This window comes from Coturnix japonica, chromosome 4 (genome assembly GCF_001577835.2).
Source record: "Coturnix japonica isolate 7356 chromosome 4, Coturnix japonica 2.1, whole genome shotgun sequence".
Taxonomy (NCBI): domain Eukaryota; kingdom Metazoa; phylum Chordata; class Aves; order Galliformes; family Phasianidae; genus Coturnix; species Coturnix japonica.
Genome location: NC_029519.1, coordinates 25,962,652 through 25,984,384, shown reverse-complemented (window position 1 = coordinate 25,984,384; position 21,733 = coordinate 25,962,652). Strand labels below are relative to the sequence as shown.

Genomic DNA, 21,733 nt, shown 5'->3' with positions numbered 1-21,733 from the left:
ATTAACAAAGGAGCTGGTGAAGTAACCTATTCACCCATCTTCTGCAGCAAAAGAATTCTGAGAGAGGAGCAGCACCCTGTCTCTTCTAACATGGTGAATGTACGTTTTTTAACAATGGTTCTGGTTAATGTAAGCATATGTGAAGTCATTTTTAACTCCTCAGTTTCCATGCCTTTATTTATGCAGCCAATGCAGTAAAAGGAGCCTGAAGGCCACACTGTCAGGTGGCGGTGGTTGAACAGAAGAGCAAGATCTGAATTCTTTGGAGAGTAGCACACTTCTTGAGGGATCAGATCTGCTTTTCTTTTCAGTTGTGTTCCATTTAACTTAAGGCAGTGCTTGCACCAAAAAAATACAGGATACAGCCTGAAGCCTCAGATATGCTTTTTTCTGCTGTGAAGCACAGCTCAGGAATGGTTGTTGTTTGGTTTGTTGTGGTCCAGGACCTGTATCAAATGAGAAGAGCAGTTTCTCTATCCTGCCCGATGAGAAGTAGCCCATGATTTCTCCCAGCCCTTTGGATACCTTTTTAAACCTGCCTTGAAGTTGCGATCTGCCCTAGAGGAAAGCTGGTGAGATCAGAAAGTTGGTAGATACAATGAGAAGTGTTACTGGGGGTGAAGATACTTTGTATAAACTTAGTACTTTTGCTGTTGTAAACTGTAGCATTAACCTACTGCTGGCTGTGTTGTGTGTATTGTTGTCTTGTCATAATAGAGTTGTGGTGGCAAAAGTAATATTCTTTGTTATTGATTTATTTTGATCAGTGGATTCATTTTGATCCTGTCCTGGAAACAGGAGAAGAGGAATAATTCCTAGAGATGGAGATTAGATTCTGATTAGAAAATCAGAAGGCGAAATCAAACCGCATCTCTGATTTAAAAGCGGAAGAAAAAGGAAGTGTTTAGCATGAGTCTGGGCAAGGTCATTGATGTATGATGTCCTCTTCCCTTTCTCTGGTTTGGGAATATGCTTTCTCCTGTCATCTGTCTAGCACAGCTGTTTAGACCTCTCTGGAGAACTGTTTGTTGTTGTACATTTGTACAATACCAGTTTGAGTTGGGGTTAATCTGTCCCATTACTCATCTCTGTTCTCATGTAAGTACAGAAACAAGAAAACAACTAAATGCATCAAATACTGATTTGCATTTGTGTTCAAAAAATCCACTTGCAGTTTCATTATTATATATTAACAAAATTCGAGTACATTTCTCTTTAGCATTTCATTTGCTTGACGTGAAATTGTTTATTAAAAGAATTTGGTTTTTTATTAAAACCAACCAAAACAAGTGTATTTTAATTTTGAGGGCTGCTGCACAGTACTGTATATTATACTTTAGCTAAAAGATTTTTAGACCTTCAGATTTTCAAGAAATGTCACCTACATGCCCATGTTTTTCTTTGCTTGCCTCCAGATGATGGCTTATTAATTTATTTTTGGTGCTTGAAAACTAAACTGGGCTGTATGATTATTCTTCTGGAAATCAATTGCACATTTTCAGGTTATTGATCTTTCAGTTTGTAATTTCAGTGTACAAAATATAAAACCCTTTAGCTACTTCTCCAAAGCCACAAGCCCTTTGATGCCAGCTGCCTGCTCCCTTAGTTCCATGCTGACTGTAGCTTTCCTTGTTATCTTCTGCATTCCATCCTGAGTAAGACCGAATGCCTGTCAGTGCAATTTCACCATGCAAGGCTTTTGAGTTCCTCTTCATTGTGTTGCATAGTCTTCTTTCATTCTCAGGCTGTTCTCTGTTGGCATGGATGTTTCTCGGTTTTGTGAGATGCTAATCTCCTTGCAGTCAAGTAACCCAGCTGGCTGCGTTATTAAAAATACAACTATTCTAACCTGATTTCAGCCTACCTCTGAGAACCAGTTTGAAAGATAAGTTATGATATCTCAGCTTCCTTTCACTGTTGATATTTTAAGCATAAGCATTTAGGAATTTCACCTCATTGTGAAGTTTCACAAAACAAGAAAGATTACAGATGAAAATAAGTGGATGATCCATGTCCCAGTCTAGCAGATTACTTACAGTAACTATATTGAAGCTGATCTTATTGTGGCTTTGGAGAAGAGGATGTCAACGGTTGGCTTTGGTAGATTATGGTGATTTCTGTTTGTTTGTTTTCCCGAGCGATGTTAAGCAGCACTTCATCACTGGGAGCATCCTTTAAATTGTGTTATTATTTACACTTAGAAAATGAAAGTAAGAAATATAAAACCCTGAAATCTACATGCTGTAGAAGCAGCCACACAAAGGGAGAGCACCACAGACATTTCTGTAAAGGTGTCTGAGTGCTTGCTGAGGATTAAACTGTTGGAAGTAACTGAATGTTGATGTAGAAGAAATAGATTGATTGGCAATGAAGCGAAGTTATTAGTTTGAGTAGGGAATTGTGGTTTGACAGCATTTTTGTCCACACTTAATAGAGAAATAACTTACTGTAGACAATACAAGGCAAAACAAAAGCTTTCAGAGTGGTGAACCTCTGCTTTCTAGAAATCTTGTCAGGTTCTATGGATCTTTTCTCACCTCTCCTTCCAGAGCTGTACAGTTGTATTCCTTTTCTTTCCTCAGGAATAACAGGAGGTATATGTAACCTGCTGTCTTTCTGATCAAACTATTCAATTTTCAAACCAATTATGCCCTCAAGAGTTGTTGGAACATGTATAGCACATGCATTATTTCATTTATTTTTATTCTTAATGTCTACTCAGATGTATTCTCACCAGACAAGTTATTTATGCTTATGTAAATAACAAAAGAAAACTTGGATGTTATTTACAAAGGAAATATGATAACCTGATATTTTGACAATTGGCTTTTGTTTTGTCTGCCTGTGACTTTCACATGAGCAACATGCTTCTAAAACACTTATTTGCAGATGCCACTTTAAATATTATTTTCCAAGAGTTTATTTTTCTTAGAAAACAGATGTCTGTAATTATGTTCTCTGACCTTCGAGACTTATCAAAGTCAAATAGGTAATCATCCAATCAGACAAGCTATCATTATCAGAAGAAAAGTAATTATAATCTGAATACGTTTGAACATGATTATTCCAAGCCTTAAACAGTTACACTTTTGATTGGGATAGAACTAACGGCATTATTGCTTCGTAATTCACATGATGTAACTTCACTTATCCTTGTGATTTCAGAATATGAAGAGCTAAATTTACAGGACAGTGTACTGAATAAGATTATATAATACCTTCTCTAAAGGTAGAAGAAGGATTCTCAAAGTCTTTATGCTGAAATTAAGGAGAATTCTATTAAGAACATAAAAACTAAAACAGCGCTAGAGAAATCTCTATGAGCAGAGGAACACAGCATGTATTTGTGTATGGAAATACACTTGGAATAAAATGTTTTACTACTTTGGGCCCAACTTAACAAAATGCTGAGAGTCTCTGTGTCTCTATGCCTTTATATGATCAGCTCTACATCCCCTGGGATCAACCCCAAAGCTAGTCTATCTCCTTCAGTGCATATCTTCTTATGCTTAGGGGGCCAAGTACTCAAGTATTGTTTGCTGAGCACAGCTTGAAGGGCGCAGCTCTTGGCTGAGGTCAGTGAGATGAGGACCTCATTGCTGCAGGGATGGCTTCACCATGGGCTCAGCTGGGGATAGCCGAGGTCCTGCAGTGCATCCAGCACCATGCTGAATGTTCAGGTGAGCTGCAACAGAATGGTCTGAGACCCCCTCTTACGAATCACAGTGTTTATGCTCAGCATAACAAAGAAGTGATTTCTACTACACTGCTCCTGCACAGAATGGGTGTATGCAGCAGAGGCTGGCTAATTAAACAGTTGCAAAGAGGACATGAGCTTTTCAGATCACTGGGGAAATCTGTCAGAATAATCTAACTGCACTGTCGGCCATTTCTGGAGTCTTGTACATCCTTGAGGAAAAACTATCAGCCTCACATTCTCTGTGGACCATTGAAAATCAAATCATTGTAAATGATGAGGAAATAGATTCTTTCTCAGCAGGATATGGCCTGTGGCAATATTGATGTTTTTAGGCTTGGGCAATGCTTCAAAGGTCTGTAGAGACTTGAGCAGAGTCTTTCTGTACCTAGAAGATGCCTTAGTGCTTACCACACCTCTGGAAAGGAATGAGTGCTCTCACAGATGATGTAGGGTAGCCTAGCAGCTACCAATCTGAAATGACAATAAAAGGAAGGGCTGGTACTCTGTCAGAGAGAAAGTATAACTGTATAACAGAGGGAACGCATAACCAGTGAGCTAAGAATTTACTTGAATGGAAAGGTCAGGATGGGGCATGTTGAAATTCTGCTCAACTATCCAAGTCTCCCAAAACTCATGGATCTGTAGAGTTTGTTTGTTTTAAAGTGCTTCATTCACATTATAGAAGGTTTATCAGTGAACTTACCCATATTTCAAAGCCACTGCAGGGGCTGGATGAAAGAAAGCAAACCATTGCAGGAGTCAACAGCATGATTTAGCACTTTTCAGAACTGAAAAGGGAGTTTGTGGCTCCTTCAGCTCACATGTGTTTCAGAGTCCTTTTGTTCTTGGACTCCACTTCTACAACTTTTGGGCTGATATAGGACGTAAGTCATGTTGCTCAAGGTCTGAACTTCCAGTGGAGAAATTAATTGCACTCTCTGAAGTTTACAGCAGTATATTTCCAGTGGTAGCTTTGTGAAGGAAGTTTTTTAGGCAGGAGATAAAATTGCATCACTGTGATGTGTTCTCTGGATGCAGGAATTCTCAGGACTAGCTATCACATGACTAGGAAAATTTGTATTGTGAGACAGCTGCTCTGCTTTGCTCAGAGCATAAGCAAAATTGTTCCTATGGTCTCTTTAGAAAGCGTTGGGAGTGCAATGTTATCTTTCTGTGTAGAAGAGCAGGGAAGTGGCTGTTAAGTGAAATGTAGTTGCTGATTAAAGTGTGATTGTCATATTTCCTCCCTGCTTTTTAGGAATGGAAATATCCTAGTCCCCTGCAAGGAAGAACGTGGAGATTGGAACTGGTTAAAAGCTTTCTTGAAATTAAAATAGTGTCTAATTTGCAAACTTTGTTTCTAGTAACAAATCAGAAGAAAATGTTCATGTTCCAGCCTAGCCTCTCTGCAGCAGAGACAAATGAGAAGTACTGTCTCCTGAGCTGCTGAAAGAGAGCTGGGAGGGGGGGGTGGGGTGGGGGGTTTAATAGATTTAATTGACCAAAATGGAGATCCATTCACGTTTGGCTCCTGAGAATGTTCTGACAAACAGGTATATGGTACAGGTATACATATATGTGGTATGTGTTCTGCAAGTCAGCTGATAAATTGTTTAGTTCTGTCTTCATGGGTTAAGTCACTTGCAGAAGTATCATTCTGGGATCTAGCCAGGGAGTGTCTGAAATCCCAGCTAGACACAGATAAACCACCGGACATGCCAAACCACGTCTTCCTCAGCCTTATGGAATGGGTTCCTTTGAGCAGCAAGAGAACTGCAGTAGTAGGAGCTGCTACTCATAATCCTCAAGCAAAGACCTGTGGAAAAACCAGCTCAGGAGATAAGAGATTTGTCTGTTTCTGATTGCTGATGTCAAATCTAAGGCTCTGAGTGACAGATGTGAGTGACTGGATTTCAGAAGATGCAAGTGAGAAAACCAGTGAAGTGTGTGTTATTTGTGAGAGACAAGGGAGACAGCTCATTAGAGTACAGCACTGATTAAAAGGCAGGCTAGGATTTCTGAAATAGAAGACTGTTTGTGTTTATTTGTTTTGTTTCATGTATTTGTTTGTTTATAATATGGTCTTAATATATTCAGAGAATGGCAGCTTTGTGGACACTTGTTGCAGAGAAATCCAACTTGTATCATCCTGTTGCTCTGTCAGTGGCCTTATGAAGCACTTGCTTCATTCTTCTGAATTTGCAGTAGTCTTGATTTTGTTTTCCTACCACCACCAGTTAAGTGCAGCCTGGTATGAGCTTGGAGAGTGAGATCTCTCCTGGATTTATCCCACGACTACTAAAAGCTTCAGTCAGTAAAGTTTGACTGTTCCTCCTAACTTCTTTCCCATCTACATATCAGTTCACCTTAAAGACAGTCCATAAAATTCTTGGGTGAAGTTCAGCTCTCCCTGGACTTTCCATTCTTCACATGAAACCCACATTAACAATTTATTATATAATGAAGAACTTCCCGTGCAGTGTTGATTCCCTGGCCACCTGACTCATTCATCAGAGCAGAAAGTGAAAACCAGATGGAACATCTCCTTTCCAAAACATCTTCATAAATTCTTGCATGATCTTTACAGAGTTTGAGCTAATACTTTGTATTTTACAATTTGACTCACCTTCAACAATTAAAGCAATGGTGTGTCAAGGAAGACAACTTGTTTGATTATTTCAGAGCTCTGGCTTTGACATGGAGGAAGATAAAGGTCTGTCTGTCTGTCTCTCTCTCTCTTTGTTTACAAGCTCAATACTTATTCCTGCCAATTGTACAAGTGTTTTAAATCTGCTTCATGTGTAATTTCTTCCCTTTCCTCATACTTCTATTTAATTAAATCACACAAATTCCTGCCCACAGACTCACTGAAGTCCATGCCTTTCATTACTGTTCCTCTTTGCACCATGCCCTTAAACTCATGTATCTGAGCTGACTGTCACCTTTTAGGAGACATCAGTCTTTCCTTTCCCTTTGTTGTTGTCCTGCATTGCAGCTGCTTACCAAGGAGACATTTTTTTTTTCTTGGAAAATACTTTCATATAGCCTGAAAGATTCTGCTTTTTTGTCTTTTTTGCTGTTCCTTCTTGCTCCATAAAAACCTGTGACCACACACTTCCATTCTGAAGAGGGAATCCTTCTGGGCGTATAAGGAAAGTAATTTTAGAGATACACTTGAAGCCATACTATAATTGGAAGTGACTCCTATTTTGAATATGTTACACAACAGGCAGCTGTTGAACTTCTCCATATGGTCCATTCTCTAAACTACTTACGTTACAGATTACACAAATTAAATAACTGATATCCTCTCTTCATTTTTAGTGTTAACAGTTTGGAGCCCTGCACCATGACAGCGCAGTGCTGTTTGTAGACAGTTAAGTATGCTCATGGAGCTAAGTTAATTGGGTAATAAAACTAGTTTGTGTCTCTCAGTTTAAAAGCATTTGTTCATTGAAGCCAGTGGCACTCAGCCTCAAATAGTGAGCGGTAGGGAATGACATGGCTGGAACAATGTGTAAGCTGTCCTTTAGCTTATAATCTAAAATTCAAACAAACGTAGATTCAGCAAAATTGGAAGTCCTATAGAATTTTTCAGTTAACAAGATAATAATATTCTATGCTCAAAGCAACTAAAAACAGCAGCGGTTGTGTAAGTTAACCTCTCTGGACAAAATTGCCTGTGTAGGACTGACACGTTGCCAGTTAAGTTGTAACTTTTGTGTGTTTAGATGTCGATACAAATTGAAACAATCCATCCTACAGCATTTGTAATGTAACAGTCATGAAAAACAGTTGGTGTTCTCTGAAACAGTTACCTTCTATTTTTCACTTGTCACATATTGACTTCCTTTTAGTTTTCTCATAAGCTGTCCAACCTAACTTTGGATGAGTCCTTTGAAAAACCAAGCGGCTTTTCCCTTTATTTTCTCATATTCTATCTTGTTTACCATTTTTACCTTAGAACTTATCAGTATTTGCATAAAATGTAGACATTCAACTTCTGTGATAATCTTAAATTGGGAGTTGCATTTGTATTTGTGTTCTTCAGGCCATGAATATGATGATCACTACCACTTGCTCAGCTTCGGTTCATATCATGGTTCATTCTGAGTGCGCATACTCACCTTTTTGTGGAGAAATGTCATCAGCTGTGCACTGTGATCATACTTTAATCTCCAAACACTTTGGGGTGTTTGGTTCATAGGATCAATGAGAGCTAGCATTCTGCTGTCCCAAATCTTTCATTTTACAAGTACATTCCTATCCATCCATGCTACTACACCTTGATATATTTAAAAGGATCTATAGTTCTTTTTTTCTGGTTTAGTGAGGGTGTTGCAGAATCGTGCATCTTAGAAACTTCTTTGTATTGTCTAAGAAGAAATTAATCTTGGGACGAGGGACAGAAGTGACAGCATTTGTATTTACGCTGGATATCTCCAGCTCTCTCAGAAATCAAGATGATTTTGCAACATTTGTAGCTGGTTTCTGTCCATGGTCATTTACCTATCTCTAGCTTATCAAAATTAATCATAATTTACCAGTTCTAAATGGATTTTTCTGTTATCGTGAGTCATTCTTTTGCACCTTTTCTTCTAATCCTAGTGTTGACACTGCACATGCCTACTACTATTGCAGAATTCTTTACTTGGCTTTAAATGACCTCAAAATTAATCTAAATTCACTCAATTAATTAAATAGCTTATCTAATTATTCTTCAAAAGTTCATCTGTTTTGCAACACAGCTAATCTTGAAACTTGTCATGATGCTACGAGCAACTTAAATGTGCTGTGTTCTTCAGAAAGTATGGCAGATTTTGTGAAGGTTGCAAGACTGAGAACTAGTAGGCCTTTAATGTTGACTCAAGGAAATCCCTGAGCCATGGTTTTTGAACATGGCAAGAATATAGTGATACTCTCTCTGCATCCTTCACTGCCTGCTGATGGAGACAGAATGGGATGAAATGATTCTCTGTTAGAGCCTTTATGGCTGTGTAATAAAAAAAAGACAAAGTGTGTATCTGTATGAAAGTAAAGTATCCTAGCATACTGTAAATAGCATCATTTATAATACTATTGAAAGTATTGCTAGTAGGTGGAAAGAAAGGGTTAACTTCCCTAAGTTATGAAATAGTAGTCTACTGGATCAAAGACCCTGCTTGTTTGATAGCTGTGATTGAACCTGAATGTTTGTAGTGTAGTTAAGCACAAGTGGCATTTCTAAAAGAAATCCAGATGAATCAGGGCTTAAATGTGGGTCGTTTGGCTAAAATTCCAATCTCACTACTTAAAAATATGGGCATCCTTTTAAGTGTTTGCATCATTACACGCTCATGCTTGAAGACATCTTCATCTTTCACTAATTGGACAGGATTGTCTTTTGTGACCAAGCTTAGGACAAAGGAAATTCAAGCCTGTTCCTTGTTCTATTATCAATAGCTTTGCATTTTGTGTGATATTTACTGGCAGTTCTGCAACTTGAGAGTTAAAGGCCTGTCTTAAGGAGGTGTGTTAGCAATGGTATATAGCAGCAGTTCTGATGTATGTCTACGTAATAATATTTCTGGGGAGATGCATGTTCATAGCAGTATGTGTTGATTTAATAATAGAATCATAGAATGGCTTGGCTTGGAAGAGAATTCAAAGATCATTAAGTTCCAACCCTCTTGCCACAGGTAGGGCTGCCAGACACTGGATCAAGTACCAGACCAGGCTGCCCAGGGCTCCACCCAACCTGGCCTTGAGCACCTCCAGGGTTGGGGCACACACAGTCTCTCTGGGCAGCCTGTTCTGGCACCTCACCACTCTCAGTGAAAAACTTCCACCTGACATCCAATATAAATCTTCCCTCCTTTAGTTTTAAATCATTTCCTCTTGTCCTGTCTCTATCTGCTCTTGTACAAAGTTGATTTTCCTCATGTTTATGAACTCTCTTTCAATACTGGAAGTCTGCATTGAGCTAGTTCAGAATTGGGGATTGTGTGCATCCACAAATGCTGCCACGTGCAAGCAGCCCCTTGGGATCTGTGGGACTTGCCAAGAATTAGTGACTTAATTACCTCAGCAGCTGCTATGTGAAGAGGAAATTATTTTTCAAATGACTTTCCTAGGACTGTGTTCTCAGACATTTACATGCAGCTGCACTCGGGGCACACACAGTACGTGTAAATAATCCCAGTCCCACGCAGGGTGTCCTGACGTCCCAGTGAATATGGGCCATTGTTGTGTTTTGGAAGGGAATAAACAAGGAGGTAGTTGGATGGGCCTGGTAAATATTCGCTCATTAATCCTTTGGGAAGGCCTTTAACGTGGGTTCAGGCTTTGCTGTGCCGCCAGGCGGCGAGCCTGCAGCGGTGAGTTCACAGCTTCTGAAGCGGGGCTGCGTGCCCAGCTGCAGCTTCCTTTCCCGACCGAGAGCAGCACCAGGTAGCAGCTATTTCAAGTGGAAAGAATAAGATTTTCAGATATCTGCCTGTGTAAAATATACCACCTCTCTCTTTTTTTTTTCCTTTATTCCCTCGGCGTCAGCTAGAAAAAAAAGGCAGAAAGCAAGAAAAGTGTAAGCCTGCCTTTGAAAGTTCACAGAACCCAATTCTGTCCTTCTTCTTCATGCTGAGCAACATTGTAATGTACCTGCAGAATCGACCTGAATTGAGCAGAATCCGTGCAATTTCGATTCAATATTTTCAGTTTTCAATGTGTGCAGCCACATCGAGCACATCTGATCCTTGGTAGAAATGCCCACACAATGATGGTTCTTTTTTTTTTTCCACATATATATATATATATATATATTTTAATTCTCATTATAAGGTAGACATATTCACATAAAGAGAACCTAAAACATGGGCTCTGTTTTCATTTCTGAAGAACATTTGCATTGTGTCCCGGGGTGAGTTATTCTGCAGCACTTGCATTCAGCAGGAGGTGCTTACTGTTGCTGCTGGATTTTTTTCTGTTTGAAACTGGAGCTGGCCAGCGGAATTACCACTGAGTCACTGCAAGGAGAGATGGAAAAGCCCAATTAGATCACCCAGCCCTTCTCCTTCCTGGTGTAAGATTGTGTACCAAATACTTCGGTGCTTTTTCCAGTGTAGTTTTAAAAGTCCCCAGGGATGTGCCTTGTGTCTCTTCCTTCAGGCAAATATTCCATAACCTTCTGCTCTTCACTATTAGAAATCTTTTCCTGAGATGTGACCTAAATTTCTCCTTTCTTAAGTACATTCCATTTGCTTACGATTTATTACCTTGAACCATTCTAAGTAATTCCAGTCACTCTTTGATATTGACATCCCTAAGAAGCTGTGTTCTTTGTCCCTTAATCAGAACAGCTCTCCACGCTTAGTCTGTCTTTACAGCCTCACAGCACCTCTACTGTAGCCTATGGGCTAGTAAAGATTTTTTTTTTCTATATTCATTGCACTTCTATCTTATGTCCATTTTTTGGAGGATGATTTCTTATGATGGTGACTTTTTCATGATTAACATGCCGGAAATTTCAGTTTTTCTCTGGAAGAAAATAGTAAAAGTGCCTGTCATTGAACAACTACAATTATTATCTTTTGAGGATGTACAGATAGAAATAAAAGATTATCTCTAATTACCAGGCCTGCCAATTTAGCCAGAAACTGTCTCCTGCATCACACTAATATATTCCGATTTCAGGGTAAGTTAATAATGGCTCATGATGCAAAAAGAGCGTAAAAAAAACTTTCCTACTCTGCTGTGCCAAATCTGTGATAGCTGTTTTACTTTGCTGAGAGCAAAAACTAGCAGAGGAAAATAGTTAGCCAAGACCAAATTCTCAGCGGTTGTATGCTGAGCAGTTCTGGAGAGCCTGAAGGTAGCAAAAATGAAATGAAATAAAAATTCATTCTTTCAAGTGGAAATTTTCATCATTGTAACCATTGCTATAACAATTTGCAGGGAGGGGAGTGGGGATATGAGAGATGGGGGAGTTCTGAAGGTTGCGAAGTTCAGAATTTTATCACTCCCATCAGACCTTACCAGCTTTAATTCTTAGGTTTTTGCTGGAAAGGGTTAGAGGCCCCAAACCTACAATTGCATTTCCCTTTCTTGAAAGTGGAACTTAGCAATCAAATTGAATTTGTTGAAATAAGATACTTTCCAAATTCTGACAACACCATTGGCAATTATTGCTAGACTGTCTGGAGAAACTTGCTGGTACTTGTGTAAATCTTGATAGAAATTTACCTTTTGTTCCTTTGCTAAAAATAAGGAACTCCCTAGTTTATATCACATTTGTAGGGGGGAAAATAACCAAAAACACAGAAAGATTTTGCTGCTTAAATGAAGGGCAGTAGATTCAAATTTCAATATAAGAAATTCCATCTACATGTTGAACAAGAAAGCTTTTTTTGTTGTGAAGCTGAAGGCTGAAACAGGTTGCTTGGAAAAGTTCTGGAGTTCTGGAGTTTCCACCATAGAATGTCCTGGGTTGGAATGGACACAGTGCAAAACAAAGAGGTGGACAGTTCTGCTGTATATGTTTATGCCTGTACATCTGCTTCTGCTGCTTCACCATTTGCTTATTAATCACGGACACAAGGCAAAATGCTGCCAAAGTGGCGCTGTCCATGCATGAGCTTTCCCCTTACTACCCTGTGCCTGTCATAAAGTGCATCAGCCTTTATGGCAGTAGGAGTTAGACTTTAGTTCTGGGTACAGAGCCTTTTTCTCCTGTTCTCCCTGGAGCATGCTTCCTTGTGTATACCTTTGCATACCTCATGTGCTTAGGTTTGGATTTTACTTCTCCTTGCTGTGGAATGTACATGTGCCTATCTTTGTGCTTTACTGTGGTGTGTGTTTCTCTTTCCTCTGTTCTTTTTTCCTCTCCCGGTTGCTTTAACTTAGAATTGTACTTTTGCAGTCTAAGCTGTATTTCAGCTCTTTCAAAACCCACTTGTTTGTTTCTTGTGCCTTTTTCAGTGAACTGTTTTCCTACAACCACCCTCCTTTCCAGTCTTTTAGTGCTTTTCTTTTGTACTTTGTGTTAAATGAGACCTGAGGGTCTTTGACCTAAGTTGTATGGTAGCTGTAGCTAAAATATGTTCTTCCTTCTCTCTTTCTGTACTGTTGGGGTTTGACCTGTGTTTCTCTTGGCATGGAACAAGCACACATCTCTACAGTTTAATGTTCTGCCCTCAGGAAGGCATGTCAGTAGTCAGCTTTTACATTTCTTAGCCTAAAAGTGAGTTTAACTAAGAGCTTGGATCAATTTATCTCACATAGATTTTTAAGTTTTGCCTCATATCCTGGATGTGTTTAGATGCTAAATTTCTTGGTTTGACAGAATTCTCTCTGGAGAAAGCCATCCTTGCCTTTACTACTGCAGTCTATTTGGGGGAATATTTCATGAGGTTTCTGGAAGACACAACACCGTCCTTCTTATCATCTTGTTGTCATTCCTGAACTTCTTGATCCTTTTGCTGAAGGCCTTTACACTGAAGCTTGAGCACAGAGACATGGGTCCCCCAGAAATGCACCATGAACATGGGATACGAGAAGAGTTTTGTCTACCTGGCTGAAAAATGTCTGCTTTCCACTACTTAAAGGTCACAGCAGTTTCTTACCCCACACATTTTAACAGGGTCTTGGACTGTATCACAGCACTCAACAAAACAGCCGTCATTACTTACAGCGGAGTTTGCACTGCTGGAGACTGAGCAGCACTACTGGCCAACTGTCAGAGCATCTCTGTTCTGCTCCAGGCAGCCACCTGCTCTGTTACCAAGTGTTAGACCAGTGTGGAGAATTAAGGTGCATATACTATATTTGGTAAATGAGTCCTTTCAGTCCATGCTTTTTGCTTTGAGCTCTGACATACTGCTCCAAGGTTTTGGCTGCCGCTTTGAAATCATGTGAGCTGGAATATGTGTAATAGAGATAAGTATTTGAAGGAGGAAAGTTGATTTACCAGTAAGTGAACTCTTTGAGAACATTTTTCCCTTGTACATTCTCCAACAGCAAAGATAGTTTAATGTTTACCACTCCTTTCTCTTTCCATCTGCTCATCTCTTCTCATTCATTCCCCTTTTGCCACAATTTACCACCCCTTGCTTCCCTCTTTTGCCAGTGTTAATTGGATCAGCTGGAATGACATTAGTGAAATGAATCAAGATAAACACACTTTTTTAGCCCAACAAACAGAGTGGGCAAGACAAACAGAGGAGGGCAATTTCCTAAGCCTGTCTTAGTGCCAAAGCTAATATGCTAAGCTATGGTTTGAGAAGCTGGGACGGTGCAGAACTCTTAACAGCACCCTGTTGCTGCAGTAATAAGCAAAGAAGTGGAAATGTGTGCACTGTGTAAGTAATGCTGGGAAAGTACAAAATTAAACCGTGAAAGCTAAAATGTTTGAGGTGTGCTTACACCCATAGGAAAAGTGCAAACAGGGAACCTGACAGGATTCCTGTACAGGTATGTAACTTTACCATGGCACAAAAAAAACCTTAACATGACTTTGGCATGGTGATTTCATGTACTGTTCTGGCTTTGCTCCTCTACCCTGGAGGAAAATAGAAACATTCTTATCTAGTTTTTATGTTTCTAGAGTGTGAAATCCATTCTGAGAGTGTGTTGTGCCCCTAAATCACTTGGGCATCACTTATGCTGCTTTTCATGTACTGCTGTTAGCCACAGTGCCTGCATGTGGCTGATCCAATGCACTACCCAAAAGCCCTGATCATATACGTCGTGGCTTTAGGGAGCCCTCTGTATTCTGCTTTTGCAGAATTTATTGGTTGTGAACAGTGACATTTGTGATGGCTGCCTCAATGCTTAGCTCTGCATCCTGTAGGAGGGAATGCTGGGTGATCTCATGTGGTGCACAATTCTTTCACATGAGCTCTCACTACCTGCCTAGTGAAGCTGAGGCTGCAGTTCTGTATATCATAGAAAGGAAAGCTATCATTGTGCAATCCCGATGTGATGTAAGCATTAGAATGCAGGACTTGTTTGTCCCCAGCTCTTTCATAGATTTTTTTCTGTTGTTTTGAGCAAGGTGTTCAATGCATCTGATATTGCTTTCTCTAGTTATAAATTAAGGTTCTAGTCTCACTTTGGTATTAAGAGATAGAGTTCATCTGTGTGCTGTGATCTCAGTGCTGTGTAAGTGCAAAGCATTAATCTGGTGATTGCACCACCTGTATATATCCTGTGTCCAAGATACTCGAAGGCCTTTAAGTTTACTGGGTACTTTGACAGCTGGCAGCAAGGATTCAGCCTTTAAAAAGATAACTCTGCACTGCAGATGGAACTCCCAGGAGCTAGCAAGTAGGAAGAGCCTAAACATGGGATTGTTGGCTGAATGGGTCACGCAGCCTCACAGTGCAGCTCATGACCCTGTCCCTGGGGAAGGGGCAGTGGCTCAGGCAGCCTCCAGCAGGTCAGGCTGAGGGAGCAGCAGGGGCCACAAGGAGGCTTTCCTCCCTCAAACAAATGGATTTAGTGGAGGAGAGAAGAGGGAGGGAGGCCGAAGTGCCCAATCCTTTTAGCATCTGCGGCTGCAGGAAAGGGGGGATTGCTGCTCCCTCTTTGCTTTCCCTTCAGGAGTGTGGGAGCCTCCTTGGCGGTGTCTGCACAGCTGGTTGTAATTACGCACTGCAGCTTCAGAGGAAGTTGCTGGCTGTGGGGAGCGTGCAGTGCTTGGCTGCGGACCTGCTGCTTTTACAGATACAATGGAGGTGGAGAGAGTAAAAGCAGTGGCACAGAGCGATGGGGAGGGTGAGAGCCTAATAACCCTCCAGTCAAGCTGGCTGCCTTGCTGGATCATTACCTACCTGTGAAGGTCCCTTGGTAGATGTATAACACAAAGCCCTTTAAAACTAGCTGGAAAACTCTTTATTTATTATTTATGTTACTACTCTACCAAAAAAAAAAAGAGAAAAAAAAAAAAGGTTGGAGTGGCTTGAAAAAAAATTACACTGAACTGACATTGCAATGTCTATTTTTGGTGTTATCATTTAAAATTATACAGTTATAAATAAAGCTGCTCAAAATGCAGCTATTTTGATTCTCGCTGGGGTCCACGCAAGCATTTTTGTTGGTTTCTATCGTTGGATTTAGCCCTCCATTCAACACTGATCCTGTTTTGAAGGCTGAGGATTCCTTGTTTTTAACTGTGAGTTAAGAAGTGTTTGCTGAGTGCAGACCCTACAGTATGTATTGTTCTTACATCTTGTCTTAGGATGCAACTGTCTCAGGCTCACCAAAAGAAATGCAAAAACTTGTGTGAAGCTGGCCCTAGTCCAGGCTTTGCAATAAAACCCAAAATGAGGCAAGTTTTGTCTGGCGTTGGGCTTTGTAACAAAAGCTGTGGTTATAAATCTTAGGAAAAGAACATTTGTAATGGAAGTGGCCAGTGAATCCTAAATAGCAACAGAACGTGTTGCTATGAAATGTGTATACCTAGAGGGGAAAAAACAGATCCCACTCTTGATAGAAAAGCAGCAGCTTACTCAGAGCTGTTCTCAGATGTCAGAGTCAGTCATCAGCTCCCTGGCCTGTGGTTGCATCCTTCTAAACTTTGCCCCTGCAGGCAGCCATGATTTATGTCTTTAGCAGATGAAGCAGCCAAAGTGAATAAAAGAGGAAAAAATGTAAAGGTGGGCAAGATTATGTGCTGTGCCAGATCATATTTGAGGCTGCATCTGAACTCAGACCAGTCATCTTTTTTTGTTTTGTTTCCCAGATGTCGACATTTCTTGGAGCCATCCATCTGAAAGCTCTTACTTCATGAAGTGTCTGATTATTTCAGGTGCTGCATCATCACATCAGCAGTTCTGAATTTCTGTGATGAGTTTCTGCTGTTCTTCATACCTCATAGTTCAGGATGGTGTTGTATGTGGTGAGGCAGCTCTGTGGAGGTAACGAGGCAGGGCAGAGCTGCAGAGTGGTTCCCAGGAATGTGTTCATGTGTCCTATGCTGCTATTTTGTGCAGTAAATGGTGTGGATTTGCCTGTACTGGTTTTCTGTGTTTGTGTTGTGTGTCTGTTGCAGAAAGATCAGGTAGGTCAACAAGACAGTAGAAAACACCAGTGGAAAAGAATCCGCAAAGTACTACTTGTATGTATTCCTCCCAACACATCACAGTGTACGGAGCCTAGTAGATACAAGGTAGTTGAGGGATCTGGGTACTTTGGTGGTCCTAATAATACCTAGAAGACTAGCTGCAACTGGTGAAGGTAAAAGCAGCCACACCTTGCTGTGGGAATATTTTTATGCAGGCATCTGACTGAAAGGGTATGGGGCATCTTTTTTTTCCATAGCTTCTTATCAGTTTTCATGAATGGTTTCCCCAAGCCCAGTTATGAGGTTGAAGAAAACAGCATTCAGATTCTTTAATGTTTCTTGCCAGTTTTTGAAGAGCTTGAAATTGTAACCTAAATAATGATTACCATAAAAAAAAGGCTGTTTTTCTTCAGCCTGAAGTTCTGGTAGCTTGACTAAAAACAAGGACTGCTGTGCAGTTATGACCTTGAGCTGGTGACTGTTCAACTACAAAGCTAAGGTGCTGCTTGTTAGGAAGTACCTGTACCTATGGAAAAAGGCTCTGCTACTCCAGTTTCATCCCACTGACCCTGATGATTGCCTCAAACTGTTCTTTTTCAACAGCTGTAAAAAGTTATGATGCTAAAGGTATTGTGTACATTTCTTTAAAGATCTGCACAACAATCAATCTCTTAAGGGTTCTGTATTGTGTGAGCATCTTAAAGTATTCCACCATCAGGCAAACTCATAAAACTATGTATCGTGGTATTTCTAGCTGACAGTTGTTGCATGCCTTCCTGTTTTTAATGCACTTAAGGACTCTTGCTGAGGCAAGTGAGGATTTATGAGTTGAGCTGAGTTTCAGGGGTCTGCGATAGATTGAGCCCCAGCAGTGCCTGGATATTGTGATGTTTTTTCCCACAGTGAGTATATACTCTGATGGATAATGTTTGGGAATGTGTGCTGCTGACAGACAGAAGTTTACTTGGTTAAAATATATATCTTATATCTGCATAGAAACACAGAATAACTTCGGAGCTTTCAGTAGAATTACTCCAGAGGATTCTCACTCCAAACCTGCCACATCCCTAGGTACTTCTTAAGGTTGTCTTAGATCTTGTCTCCTAACCAGTCCAGGAACTTGCTGCTATTTGCATCTGACCACATGTTAGGTTTATATGGACAGAAGCCCATGGAAGAAAAAGGCTGACCTCAGCAGGGAGTTAAGATGGGGTCAAGCCCAAGGAGCCCAGAAGAACTCAAACACCTCCTGCTTTATGTACAGATGAGGTCCCCTGTGCAAATGGCAGGTAAAGAGAGGAAATCTGTAGGTCATAAATCTGTATTTACTTAGAAGAATAAGTAACTTGATTGTTGGAGACTGAAAAACAAACAAACAAAAAAATCCCAACAACTCTATCATCACATTAGAGAAACAAGCATTATTTTGTGGGATGTGCATAGGTAAATGAGGTACCTTTGGGTACTTGGCTTGGGCATACAGTGTTACTGATCAGCTGACCCAGAGATGTTGCCTGTCTGGCCTGGTTTGTAACCATGAAGAAATTACTTCTAACAACACTTCCCAAACAGTAATAATGCCAATAGTACATATCTGTTAGCTGGTGTGTTGAAAGAAATTAGCACTAACGTTTCCATTCTTGAGTTCTTGTGAGCGATTAAAGCACAGAAAATACATGAAACTGAAACTAGAAAAGTGAGATTTTTTTTTTCCACAGTTAAAAAAAATAATGAACACAAAACTGCTCATGAACAGAACCTTTCATACCAAAACACACTCCTACAGCTTTTAAAACTGTAAAAAAAATAAGGTAAATAATAAAAGAGGAAAAGGAAGGGAATTTTACTGTAACTGGAAGCAGTGGCAGATTTTTAAGTGTAAGGAATAATTACGGATGCTGACAGTGGTTTAAAATGTCTGAGGATGAGTTTTAGTTTAGGCATAAATAACTGAATATGCAGAAGAAATTCTTGTAATGGAAAGAGGAGTAATGCTGGAGAAATGGTCTGAATTTATTTCATGCGATACTTTTTTAATAACTGGGTCTATTAAAGACACCTGCTGAAAGTCTGTAATGCTGGTTTATTAGAGAGAAAAAATAACAAAGTTCTTTAGCAATCCTGTCTTCAGTTCAGTATTATGGACTGTTAAAAGGGGGTTTATGCCTGCAGTGTTATTAACTGAGATTCTGCTAAAATTAAAGTCAGGCTCACAAAACTTGCTTTCTATAAGACCTATAAGGTTTCTAAAGAAGAATTTAAAACTATACAAGAGAATTAGTATATTCTTGCTTTATTTAGGATATTTAAAGGCAGTCGGTCTTGGTAGATATCTAATTCTAAACACTTGTATTCTTTCTTATCACATGTGACTTCTTTCTAGTTATGTTAAAGTGCAGCAAAAATGGACCAATTTCCTGGACTAAGTCATTACTATTATTAGAGAGAAAATCAACCTCCAAAGTGACCAAAGCATAATTTGTAATAATAAAACACCCAATATTTTTTACTGGCTTTGGCAAGGCTACAAGATACGGGCTCAGTTATGAGACAGGTTGGGGCAGATGGTGATGGGGACAGAATCCCAAAGACTGTGGCCTGGAAAAGAAATAGAAGTCTGAGTTTATAGTGAGAGCATTGTTGTCTATGTTTAACACTGTAATTTGTTTAAACTTAAATTATGGCAATGAAAATAGAGTAATAAAACACTGTGTTTTCATCACTTGAGTTTGGAGAGGCCTCGTCTTTTCTGTGCCTGTAGCCCTGATGATTCTTTCGGCAGCTCTGCTGGTGATAAGAGGAATAACTCACCGCTGTCAGGGAAGCTGGCTGTTTAATCACTGACATGAGAGCCCAGCGTAACTCCATGGTGATCGCTGTCTAAATGACTTATGTAATTTCTTCATCTACTTTTTGATTGAGGAGTGATAACTCAGGCGATGAGTTATTTGGCATCAGCCTTAGAGACAATCTGTTTTCCTTAAATAAATCCTGAGGCACCTTTCAGCCACCCAGTTTTAAAATAAGCCTGTAGTGGATCAGGTCTGATGTGCCTGGCAGATTTAGCCAAAGGATGAAATTAGGATTTGCTGTCATTATTTCGCTTTGTTTATTGTTCTGTTGTTAAATGAGAGTTCTAAATGTAGTATTGAGGGAAATGAGAAATGGACTGAAAGGCAGTTTTTATGTTACAGCGCAGGGGTATGGCAGGGTATTTTGTCCCTGATGGCGGAGGCACTATTTTGCTCCAAAGCACACAGCATTGTCCAAGAACCAGAGAGGAAAACTCACACCAACACCAGCCTGGATCCGTACCCTGGGATATGGATGACATACCCAAGATAATTGAAAAGAATTATTAATTTTTCTTCTACAACTGAATACAAATCACAGCTCAGGGTACCTGTGTCTGTGATTTAAATGCAGAGTGCCATTACACAAGGTAGCAAGTTGCTGCGTGTTACATTTAGTATGCAACAGGTTGATTTATGCTGTGAGCCTGGCAGGATTTCAGGCAAGGTTTTGCCACTGATTTGTTTGGAACAGAAATGGTTTCCTTGCTGAAATCACAAAGATGGGAGCCTTGGCTAGAGTTTTATTTGCAGGGTTCCTAATGTAGCTGTGGAGTGCTAAATACAACCTGAAGAGCTGCGGAGGTGGTGGGTGTTTCAGGCTTCACCTTTGTTAATATCTGCTGTAGATGTGCATTTATTAAAGCAAGACAATTCAATCTTATAGAAAGGATTGGAGTTAATGTTTAGGTTAAACTAATCAATTTCCTGTGTTTCTCTTTTTCTACACTGAAGCTTTTTAGTTTACACAGAGCAGTCAGTGACAGGTATAAGCAAGTTTTGCAGTACTTATGTTACACACATAGGGCTACAGTTAGGATTTACATTCCTTTGTAGCAGGTGTTATGCATAAGTGTGCACGATGCAGGGCATACTTCAGATGGAAAGCATCCTGTTGTACCCCTTTGAGCAGTACTGGCATCACCTTCTGTGGCTGGGGTGACACCATGCATTCTGAGATGTAGAGTTCTGGAGTGGTCCATTGGTGTGCCGCCATCTCATTCATAGGACAGTGTTGCTGAGTGCTCCTTTACATTGTGCTTGAAGCAGAGTCTGCCTTCTGATCCATTTTGGATTCTGCCCATGTGAGATTTGCACAGAGGTTCGAACTTTCAAATCTGAGTTTGCTTTCTGTGATTCTGAGAGTTATATTTATTGATGTTTGATATTCTGACCTGACAGAAACCCGCTTTAATTTTTTAATTTGTATTTATTCTTTCTCCACAGCAAAATCTGCCAATCAGGGCAAATCACGTGAGTGATTCTGTGGAGGCTGAAACAGGATTGCTGAACTCATTGTCATGCGTGGCTAAACAGAGAATTGAACCTTGTGAAAGGTTAGTGATTTTAGATAATTTTAAAATGATTGCATAGGAGGTGATGCAGCTGCTGTCAGTCTACCATAATCCTGTTCTCTGCTGGATCTGCCCTTGCAGAAGCACTGCTTTCTCTCAGTGATTAAGGGGAGACATTGCTTTCAAGAGGTGCTGATTCAGCAGAGCAAAGAGTCAGTAAATTAGCAATGACTGTAAGGGAATTTTAAATATTGGTAGAATACCAAACTTCTACTGTTACAGTGTCTTGGAGATGAAATTCTAATTAAGTTACTCTACCAGGCAGTGTGGGAGAGATGACAGCCACAATACAGAATAATGGGGAAACTGCACATCCAGGTTTTGGGTTCTCAGTGTCACTGTTATAGAATGGTTCTAAAGGACCATGAAGTAATAACCAAGTATAGTTGTATAGATTCTACTGGACTGTTTATTTAGTCACAAAGTGATGCAGACTTTTTATATGTAAATTAAAGCAAAATAAAATAAAAAACAAAACTGTAATGAAAGAATGCTACCTTTCTATATGCTATCATTTGTGTATGTTGAAAATACAAATTGTTTGGTTAGTGAGACAAGTAACTCTACCCCT

At 40.0% G+C, this 21,733-nt stretch overlaps 1 long non-coding RNA gene across 1 annotated transcript in view; it reads left to right on the top strand.

The window, feature by feature from the left end:
- The window catches only part of LOC107313114, a 47,557-nt gene that overhangs the window by 19,222 nt on the left and 6,602 nt on the right, over nt 1-21,733 (top strand). The window contains exon 4 of the long non-coding RNA XR_004307004.1: nt 21,035-21,144. This is a non-coding gene — a long non-coding RNA (uncharacterized LOC107313114). The remainder of the gene's footprint in view (nt 1-21,034; nt 21,145-21,733) is intronic.